The 10,399-nt window shown below is 38.8% G+C and overlaps 1 protein-coding gene across 1 annotated transcript in view; it reads left to right on the top strand.

The window, feature by feature from the left end:
- Positions 1–3,334: 3,334 nt before the first annotated feature.
- Positions 3,335–10,399, top strand: part of RFX2 (regulatory factor X2) — a gene marked incomplete in the record, with an annotated part of 70,681 nt that continues 63,616 nt past the window's right edge. Inside the window, 2 exon segments of the mRNA XM_034755372.1 lie at positions 3,335–3,536; positions 4,556–4,961.

The raw sequence follows: 10,399 nt of genomic DNA, 5'->3' as shown, positions 1-10,399 counted from the left end.
AGCTCTCGCCTAAAACACTCTGTAAGACTTGACTTATTATGAGCAATGAATTCCAGCTTTAAATCTCACTACAATAATGCAGAATGTGGAGTTCAAATTAGTTTCACATGTTCACAGAATTCTGAAAAAAATATTTTCAGTGCATTTTCTCTCCGAAGCATTACGGTTACAGGACACAAAAACAGGCGAAAACTTTCTCCTCTAGGGTTTGTTTTGCATGGTAGTTCTGTTTTTGCACGACACTTGCTGTGTTGTAGCCTATACTGTATACTTCCTGTAGAAGCTAGAAGAGGAGACAACTGCTTTCATAATGACTAGTTATTATCACCTCAAAGAGAGGTTAATTTGTTGATATTTTTAAAATAAAAGAGGGATTTAAAAGTGCTCCTTTCCTCGACATTTGCTTCTAAGAACACTGTCTGCCTGGACTGTTTTATTATTTCAGAATAAATAGAATAAACCTCCCCCCTCCCCCCACCTCCTTAGTTACTATAGAAAAGAAATTATTTATCAGTCCTCCCAGGGCTTCTGAAAATAATCACTGACATATTAAGTGCGTTTTCGATCTGGTTAATGTGTGATGCGGGGGGGTGGATAGGCTGGGGGATAGCATTGTTTGGTTTGGGAAGTATTCTCTCCGTCGCTGAGCAACCAGCCCTTGGAAACGGGAGTGGACTGTGTCACCCATAGCAACCGTTGTTACTCGACAAACAATGTGGGCCAGTGCAAACAGAGCCAAGACTGTAGGCTCCAGTTTTTAATTGAACATCTGCATGTGTTTTTCTCTGATTAAATGGTGTTTCAGTTTGATTTGTCCGTGACAGATATGCTTGGGCCAGTTTTGTGTGGTTATTTACAAGGTGCATGATTATCTTGTCCAAATTAATACCTTTTGTTTATTCTTATGTGAAGTCGAGAGGGTATTTCCCCCTCCCATCTCCTGCAATCCATAAAAAAAGTCTCAAAATAAGAACTTTTATCTATTTCTACCAAGAAATGTCTCAAGTTTCCTCCTGGCTGGGTATGTATTGCATAATTACTTAAGGTCTCTTAATCAGCTTGATAAATTATAAGCACAATCTTGATATATTAACATTGTGACATATGAAACTTTTATTTCTTTTTTAATCCCAGTTTTATATGGCCCTTTATTGGATATATAAAATGGAAGGGGTTTTGGTTATCTGAAATTTGGTCCAGCAATGAAACAGGTGAAGTAATTAGCAACCAGTTGTGACTGGTGCCGCTGGGACCACAACACACAACCTGGGACTCTGAGATGAATGCACTTTTAAAAGTGATATGTACTTTCTCCAGCTGAATTGATCGCAGAATTATTATTAGTTAATTTATACATTAAAAAAAACAAAAAAACAAAAAACCTCTTACAAGAAGAGTTTCTCTTCAGCATCCTATTGGTCTGGTCTGACACCAGCCCCAATTCCCTGGATGGACTTTACTATGCACTCTGAAATTCTTTTAGTTGGTTGGATGTGTTTCTTTGAACTGGCCCACCCCTTCCCAGTTCCACTCCATAATGGAACTGTCTCTGCTTGGTTTGGGCCACACCTGACAAATGGGTTTTGAGCTTAGTTCAGGCTTCAAGAGGAAGCACATCTGTGTCTTATGTGCAAGTGGGTAGGTTGAGAAAGAAGGGACAGAGAAGTCACCCAGGCAATTTAAATGGACAAAGGAAAGAAACTTGCTCCCAGTGTCAGAAAGTAAACAAGACGGCTTACCCTGCCTGGAAAAGGGGCTTTAGGAACTTTTCTCTTAAATAAAGCAGTTCCTTAATTGATTCTATCCTTGCTTAGTCTGCCCTGACTGACTTTTGAAGCTGTCCAGCACAGGCCCAGAGTTTATGTAATAATAATACTGCTGCCATTTGCTCATCCCAAATACCATATTTTTCAAACCTTTGCTGCCCCTATGGTAGAATCTCTCCCCAGAGAGCTCCAGTTTGCTGGGCCAGTTGCTATTTTAAAATCTAATTTGAAGATTTCTTTTCATGAATGACCACAATTTATGTTTGTGGTTTGTTCGCCCGAACTCTGAGCACTCATGAATGGTGCTATATAAATATAAATAACAATAATGTGTTGGCAGGAGATACTTCTGTGTTTGTTATTCACCAGATAGGCATGACAGGGACAGCTGCTGTTGCCCACATCTAAATTGAAATACAGAACTGAGCCTTCCGCTTCACACTTAACTTGACCAGGGGCTGGCCAGCTTTCCTGCTCACTTAAAAAAAGATTGTCTGACCTAAACAAGCATAAACCAAGTACAAATGACCAGATAGGTTTAGATCAAGCTGGACGGTTGGACTCAAAATAAATAGAGCAGTAGTTGTCAAACTTTTGGACTAGTGACGCCTTTCACATAGGAAGCCTATGAGTGCGACACCCCCCCCCCTTATAAATTAAAAACACTTTTTAATATATGTAACACCATTATAAATGCTGGAGGCAAAGTGGAGCTTGGGGTGGAGGCTGACAGCTCGCGACCCCCCCCCCATGTAATACCCTCGTGACCCCCCCGAGGGGTCCCGAGCCCCAGTTTGAGAACTCCTGAAATAGAGTGACTACTATTTCTCACCATGTGTAATCATCCTATAGAATTCTCTGCCATAGGAGAACCTAGAACAGCAGGGTTTGAAAAGGGGCTCAGTTTTATAGCCAATATTTGTAGTTATGCATCCTAAAATGAGAGTAATCAAATTTCCCGTTTAAGAGGATAAGTTGACCACCACATGGCTCAGGAAAGAACTTTCCTCACCTTGTGTAGTGCATTGCTCAATTAGCCAGGGCCATTTCCCCCTCCCCACTTCCCTTTGAAATATCAAGTACTCTTCACTGCCTAAAGCAGGGTACTAGACTAGAAGGACCATTGGCACCTATGTATCCCATGTCCCCTTCCAGATATACTGTATATCCAAAAATAAGGTTTCCCTCCAGGATTTTAGTAAAAGAAGGAAGGCAAGTCACAACACAGTCTAATTGTCCTTTCCAAAGTGGGAGATGTTTAGAAACGTGAGAGGCAAGCCTGTTCAAATTGCTTAGAGTTGGTACTGTGATTTGGGAATGCGGAGGGGCAAATAAGTGTATGTTAATTTCTTTGGGCAAAACCTTGGAGGCTTGGAAAAGGGAAAGAACAACCCGATTACCTAGGGCTTCATTGTTTCTTTCAAACTTTCATCCCAATCTATTTACTTTCAATGCAGTATGTGTGGTTATGGTATGGGACACTGTTGGGTAGTTGGGTCCAAAGTTCTACAGAAGCTAATCATTATTAGACATGTTTGCAAGTGTATAATCAATAAATACCATTTGTTTGTATTTAGACATTCCTCTGCAGTATTTGCAACCTAAAATTGTGCTAGTGGAGAAAAAGGTAGAAATTGAGACCGACTAGCTTATTTTTCTTTGTCCAAGATAAGAGAAGCTTAAAGCAAAAGAGCATGAATGGTGAAAAGTGAATTAGATCTTTAAAAATCTTCCAATATGAATACTTTTCAAATGTTTCTCGTAACGCAGGTGAGCCATTTTTAACCTGACAATGTGTCTTAAAGATGTATAAAAGTGTATTTGAAGAGTAATATGTTGATTTATAAACTGCTCTTGATTAGTAGCTGGGTCATTATCCTAGATACAGGATAAAGAAACTATACTGAAAAGAAGCTATGCCTTAAATATAAATGTATGGAAACAAAACAAAAAAAAATAGTTTGAGACTGCAGCACTTTCTCCATCTGCGAACTTTCTCGTTACCAGTAACTACAATTTAAAGGTGAACTGAAAGGCCTAGGCATACTGTACATCTGAGTGCATGGTTCTGGTTTCCCTAGCTACAGCTGATAACCCCACTGACACCCAGTACAGCACAAGAAGTTGCATTTCTCATGCTACATTAGTTGCCTTCAGTTGTAGCAAAAGAAACCTCTCTCTGAAATCAGGACTTGGCAGGCCTATAGAAAAGGAACAGACTTATTCATGTATTCATTTATCAAGCATGCTCAAGTCTGCGTATGTATTGTATTAGCAATTTGGGAATTGCTTCTGTGTCTATCTTTAAAAAAAATAATTAAATTTTCCTTTAAAATTAGAACCCTTAATTTTCTGTTACTTAAAATATCACTGTAACTTTCTTTTAAGGGCACTTCGTTTTAGTCAGTGGAGTACTGTGGTTGGATGAATGGTTGGACAGCACAGTGGTGAGATAGACAATGAGCGTTTGGCACCTGATATCTCTTGCGGTATCATTTTTGAGTCTTCTGAGCCTGGAGTTCAGATAGTTTAGGGTACTGAGAGCCTACGGATGAAACTCAGCATGGTAGCAAACTGGGTGCTCGTTAGCTTCTGTACTTCTTACAGCCACTGAAGTGGTGTGTTCTGAATATGGCTACTAGAATTCAGGTCTGAAGGAGTTAAGTTCTTCTTCTGACATTTTTAAAGTTCTCGTCCTCAAAAACGAAAGCATGTAAAATGGATCACTTTGTGTATGGAAACTTCCTTGTGGTTTGACTGCAGCTCATAGTTACTCTCCTTGCATTTAGGTTTGAGATACCACACGTGGGGAGTCGTCAACCATCCTCCTGGCAGCATATGCTGTTGCTACTTCTGCCACACATTCAACTGACTCATAAGGAAACCCCTTTTAAATTATCAACACAAAAAAGTTCCTAGCACTCTTCCACATCAGTGAAAGGGAAACTTAAAGAAAACAATGAAGACCATTAAATTTCCCTGGCTGCATGATAATAGAATATCTATATTGCATGATTCAGTTCCATGAAATCCAATTCAAGACTGAGAGTGTATTTGTAGTATTAACTATTGCTATAAAAAGTCCTTTCCAAGTTTGTATTTTTCCATGAGGACCATGTTCCTGAAATACAGATATACTGCTTGGTGTCCTTGAAAGCCTTGAAACCTGTGTTTTGGGTTCATCTGTGTTTCCAGGTAACTAGAGCTCTTACAGAAGCAGTGTTTTGTCTCTTTTAATTTAATTTAACTTAATCAGTGGAAGGTTCTGGTGCCTTCTGTCTTTATAACATTCTGAAGCAATTTAATCAATTAAAAAGCAACGATTCCAGAATCAGCTCATTATCAGGTTCCTTGCCATTTTCACCCTCCACTTACCTCAGGCTGTTGAAAGAGTAAACGCCATAACCCATAATTCACAAGAGCCCTTGGATGAGCCTGTTTTGCATGCCATGATAATTCCACCTAATTTCTGATTTTGAGGAACAGAGAGGGAAAGATCAGCTACAATTGAGTGAACGATTTCAAACAACATAACAGTGTGCTCGGATACCATAGTGAAGGGCACGTTAAAACCACACAGATATTTATAAGTGGCTCCAACCTTCACCCAACTCTTACGGTGAATCAAGGGAAGGATTAAGGAAGAATTGTTGGGACCTGGACCCAGTGGTCAGGGCCGCCAGATGCAACCATAGGTCTGTGAATAGCTGGTGGCACATGAGTGCTGCTACTGTAGGACTTGCAGACAAGGATCTTGGGTGCCCTCCCACAATACCTCAAGTTGTGCAATCTGATGAAAGTAGAGAAGCACTGGCCAATGATTGTTCACTGCAGACACGGTTGACTGGGCTGGGTTGGGGTGGCAGATCTTGGCATGGAGGCCAGGATTCTGATGGGCCTAGATTTAGTATGTTCTTAACGTACTGCTGCATTTCCTGGTTTTATCTGAAAGGAGACATAGGAGAGGCTATTCTTTCCTGTTTTTTTTTTTTTTTTCTTCAGATCTGTCCATAAATCAGGAAATACTGTAGATCTCGAGAGTGTACCTGATCTTAGGATTTTCAGGCACATTGTGTTTTGCAGAAACATTAAACCTCAGATGCTTAGCTGCCAGACTTCCAAATATTTTGAGGTATGCTTATTACTAACAACCATGCTGGGAGCCTTGTCTCTTTATAGGCACCCTCCATGTTCTCTTAAACTGGAAAGTAACCATACTGATTAGCTTTTATAGATTGGATCCATAGGTACCGAGCTTTGGCTTACTTCAGCTGTCAGAAAGTAATAAGGGTTTCGTTTCAGGTCAATAAGCTTTTAGAAGTGGGTAAACTGGAGCCAAACTTTGCCAAAGTTTTTTTTTGGGGGGGGGGGGGGGGAGATTTGGCCCTGGATTCTGGTTCAGAGTCATTTGTTGGCAGTTTGAAAGTGTTTGCTAATGTGCTGCTCCTGCTTTTAAGTTCTATGGACTGTGGAAAAACTTTCTTCCCTTGATCTGAGTTTTAGGGAAACTCCTTGTATTTTTGTGACTGTGTGCCCTGGAGAAAAAGACAGATGAATGTGTTGGGTTGAGGGTGCAGGCAGGGAATAATCTATTTCTGATGCAGATATCTTACATAGTTCTGCCTTAAACTGGCTTAATTACTTGAGCTGATCTTGGTTTCATCCATTGCAAAATCATTGAAGAAGGTTTATCTCCTATACTTCATATGCTTCAGTCAAAATGCAATTAATTCCATTTCAGGGCAGTTTTTTAAATAGAGCGCAGGCCAAAAGTGGCAAGTGAAGTGGAAAATATTTGTCCACATGATACCTTCTTAAATAAGTGTGGCATAGTTGCTGTTGGAGTTGCATAGTAAGCATTTATTGGCGAAGGAATGGAAAAGCAGCAAACCTCTGCTTCCTTCTTACTACATATTTTTGATTACTGTGGAGGGTATTGAGAACTAATATCTTCCATGTAGCGTATATATTGAAACAGTTTTTAATACTTTTCATTTTTATATATGTACATGGCTACAGACACACACTTTGGAGAATATACCCTGTTGAGAACATGATGGCCTGATACTTGAAGTTATTTCTTCTGATTTCAGCTGTTACTGGGTCCTTCTTTACAGAAATAAAAAAATGCTCTAAGCAAACTAAAAACTGGATAAAAACTGCAGAAGTTGAATAGCTTAGGCTTTTGTTTTTTGTTTTTTGTTCTTTTTAAAATTTACTCTTCCTTAAAAGTTCCATGCAAAGCAAACCCTGGTGTTAGTTTAGATTCTAGCAGCCAGTGTTAACGGTGAGACATCACTCAGGTCAAGTAATTCTAAAAGTTAAGGCTGTACTTTGCATCCGTCTACATATACTTTTAAAATATGATCTTTTAACATAATTTTATGGTATTTGTCAAATGATATGGATAATACAGACTCTGTCTTGCTGACTCCAAGCATTCAACATCCATGAGCCAAGCCCCCTGAAATTCATGACATTGGCTTAAAAGTATTGAGATTAAAATATATTATTTACCTTCTGGCTTTTTAGCATGCACTTGAATCACATTTTCAAGCTTTTCTTTGCAACCATAAGGGCTAGAAATCTTTAATATATTTTTTTTTAAACGAAAGCTGAGATTCTCACATAACCAATTGTTTCCAAGAACTGGGGCTTTAAGTAAAATGCCAAATATTGTGAGACTCAGGATACAACCGGAAATTCTTTATACAACCTTGCATGCAGTGAGCATACTGGACTAGAAGTTTAACTAGACTACTTTAAATTACGCTGGGGCCGTTTTGGTCTCTGGATGGCTTAGACTCAATGAAACAGCACAGGCTCTGAAAATCTGGTATGTACCTTGCAGTTAGGAAATATTACTTTAAATTAACGAATGTTAATGATAAATACAAAGGTTATGTGCAGCATTGTTTTAAAGAGAAATTGAATACGAGGAGGTGTTCGGAAATGCTGATCTTGACCTTGCATTATTGAATATGGATGCTGCTGAACTGTTACATCTTTTTGTTGCTCTGTCATGTCTACCTGTCCAATTTTCCTTCCTATTAATTTTTATTTAACATGGCTTATGTTTTTCCTTGGGACTCTATTGTGAACTGAAATTAAAAATAGGCAAAGGTCTGTGTCTGAGAGCCTCTGCTGTCAGCTACAGGTGGAGTACAGCACTTCATGTGAATAATTGTAATTGGGCTGTTTTCCACTGTTCTATCTTAATTTGAAATCCTCAGATGAAAGGCATGAAGTGAAGACTTAGTATTTTTTTAATATTCTACAGTTCTAAATATTTAGCTTTGCTACTGGCTCACTGTGTTTCATTGGGCAAGTTGCTTAACCAACTGCTTTTTATGCCTTAGTTTACCATCTGGTTATAATAACTTGTCCTCAAGGAGATATTGTGAAGCTTAATTAATAGTTGTGAAGTGCTTTAAAATCCTTAGGAGGAAAGAATGAAATATAAAGTAGTAGCATTCTTTAGTATTCTGTAAAAGTCTCAACCCAAATCTGCCCTCGCACTACTGAATTGTCCTTTATGTGATGTTCCACTTTGCAAACTTTTCTTTAAACATTTGCCAAAATGATAAGAAAAGGATTAAAAATATCCTAGAAGTTTAAAGAAAATCTGGTCGCCAAATAAACTTTAACATAAAGGTGAACTGAATTTTTTCCCCCACAAAATAGTTTAACATAAATTTTGTCTCCCAAAATGCTCAAGTAACTTTCTGAAAAACAATATTAATTCTTGTACTTTATAATGTGATCTCTACATTGATTGATTGTTTTGGATTGGGGAAGGGAGACATTCTCTCTACTGCTTGATTATTTTTTCTTATGTATTTCAGGTTAAAAAATAATAGAGAATAAATTAATACCGTTGCTATGGTGTATGTCAAATCTGCTATTGGTACTCTGGTTTCCATGGGCATCAGTGTTAGTGCCTCCCAACAATATATAATCCTTGATCTCTTTTGATATTTATATATTCAGTACAAACTTTTTTCATATGCTTCTTTGTATAAAAATAGTGTGTAAATAGGCACACCATTAAAGGAGTACCACAACGATTCACTTATGCCCTGGCTGCGAGAGGAGCTTAAGCACATGGGACTACTCTCCTGCTTAAAGTTAGTCATGTGGTTGCATATGTTGCTGAATCAGGACCAGAATACTGGAGTTAAGTGAATGAAATATTTTCTCATAGGCAGACTCCCTGCCCTGCCTCCAATCAGCAGTGATATTATATGTTGGAGGCCTCAGCATGTAGCGTAGAAACTTTAGTTTGGGTATTCGGGAGCTGATGCTCTGTTAAAACATTCTGTAGACAGATTCTTGCAGTTCTTCTTTAAGGCCCCAATTCTGCAGTTGGGTATCCCCACACAGAGTCCCATTGACTTCAGTGGAGCGCTGTGTGGGTGCTGGGGTGCACCCGTAGACAGTCAAGTGTAGGATCAGGGCTAAATTTACCTTTTTGTTTGTTTGTTTGTTTTTAAGCCTGGTAGTGAGTGGGGTTTCCCTTGTTACAAAGTTAAAATAGACATGCATGAGGAAAGCTATGTAGTATTTACTCCTGAGTAGTCTATTTTTACTTTTATTTTTTCCTCACTGCAACACTGTGTGGAAAGTATTTTGAAACACTCATCTTTGTTTTCCTAGTGTTTTAAGGCACACCCTGACAAGATGGATTAAAATCGACAAGACCAATCATACTAAGGCAGCGTGGTTTATGAATTAAACAGTAAAAATTGGAATGTATGAAATCGCCCTGTGTCAGCAATTTTTGAAGTTTTTAATATTACTAGTCTTTCTCTAATGCCTTTGGGTGTTAACATTCTGAGGTGGATACCTTAAAAACACCTTAGATAGGAAACTAATTATCCATTTTTTCTTTACAAATGGGAAAATTGAGACATAGGAGAGGGGAAATGACTTGCTCAAGGTCAAAAGCAAGTTGGTGCTAGAACCAGAAATAGAACCCAGAAGTTGTTAGCTTTTTCTGTATTTCCTTTCCTGTCACTGCTGTTTGCTTGGATACCAAGATAGCTGTGTGTAAACAGAAGGTTTCCAGAGTACAGCAGCCTCCTGCATCTGCCTTATTCATTTAACGATGTTGCAATCCAGAGTTTAGACCTTTCCAATCACTTCCATAGTGGGGAACTGTGATGTCACAAGCACTGTATTGTCACATCACTTGGTGAATTGGACAAGCAGAGTTTTAAAGCTTGCCTTAATCTGAAAATGAATATTTTTAAAAAGGCCCCTTCTTACTACAGAGCTGTGTCCCCGTGTGAGTGCTCAGAATCTGGTCTGCTGACTTTACTGCCAACAATAATTGACTTCTTTTTACTCTTAGCCATACAAGAGCCAACACAGCTCAGAGAGTCAGTTTTGGATTCTATTCCTTCTTATGCATCATCAACTGATTGGAATTACAGTGGTTAACAAATCATTTTCACCTGTACAAATCTATTCAGACAAATGGGATTGCATAGGTGTCACTTCATTAGTTGGCTACCAGGGTCCATCGATCACTTTAAATAGTCCTGTTACTCTTTTCTGCTGATAGCTAACTTCAGTGTCCTCCTGATATCAAGATCATATGGCTAATGTGGCTTGGCTGTGTGCACCTTTCT

Source organism: Trachemys scripta, chromosome 22, assembly GCF_013100865.1.
Source record: "Trachemys scripta elegans isolate TJP31775 chromosome 22, CAS_Tse_1.0, whole genome shotgun sequence".
Lineage (NCBI taxonomy): Eukaryota > Metazoa > Chordata > Testudines > Emydidae > Trachemys > Trachemys scripta.
Note: the sequence above shows the minus strand (reverse complement) of the source record. Positions and strands in the feature narration are given on the sequence as shown.